This window comes from Oryzias melastigma, unplaced genomic scaffold (genome assembly GCF_002922805.2).
Source record: "Oryzias melastigma strain HK-1 unplaced genomic scaffold, ASM292280v2 sc00254, whole genome shotgun sequence".
Lineage (NCBI taxonomy): Eukaryota > Metazoa > Chordata > Actinopteri > Beloniformes > Adrianichthyidae > Oryzias > Oryzias melastigma.
In genome coordinates, this window is record NW_023416892.1 from 364,263 (window position 1) to 364,832 (window position 570).

Sequence of the window (570 nt, forward strand, 5' to 3'; positions counted from 1 at the left end):
TGGATGATGGATGAACGGATGGATGGATGATGGATGAACGGATGGATGAACAGATGGATGGATGATGGATGAACGGATGGATGAACGGATGGATGGATGATGGATGGATAGATCATGGATGGATGGATGGATGATGGATGAATGGATGGCAGAACTCGTGTACCTGAGGCGAGGACACGCCCACATCCTTGTTCCTGTCTTTGATCTGCTCCTGAAGCATTCTGGGTTAATGGAAGTATTCAGTCATACAGATGGATTCTAGACTCATGCTTTGTGAAGTAGCTCCGCCCTCTAGTGGATTTCTGCTGCTCCTGCAGACAGACTGAGGAACTTCATTCCTTCAGGAATAATGACTTTTCCATACGTGTATCCAGCTCCTTCTCAGCCGTTCAGGTCTGAAAGAATCATCTCCATCACTTAGTTTCAGTTTTCTCTTCTGAAAGAGGAAAAAACCAAACAGTTCCATCCAAACATCATTTCTGGGTCAGCAGACCAAGAAGAAAAGGATCCTATTTTTAGCCATTAAAAAGCCTCACCAGCCTCTGGTTATCGGGAAGGGGGGGGGGGGGG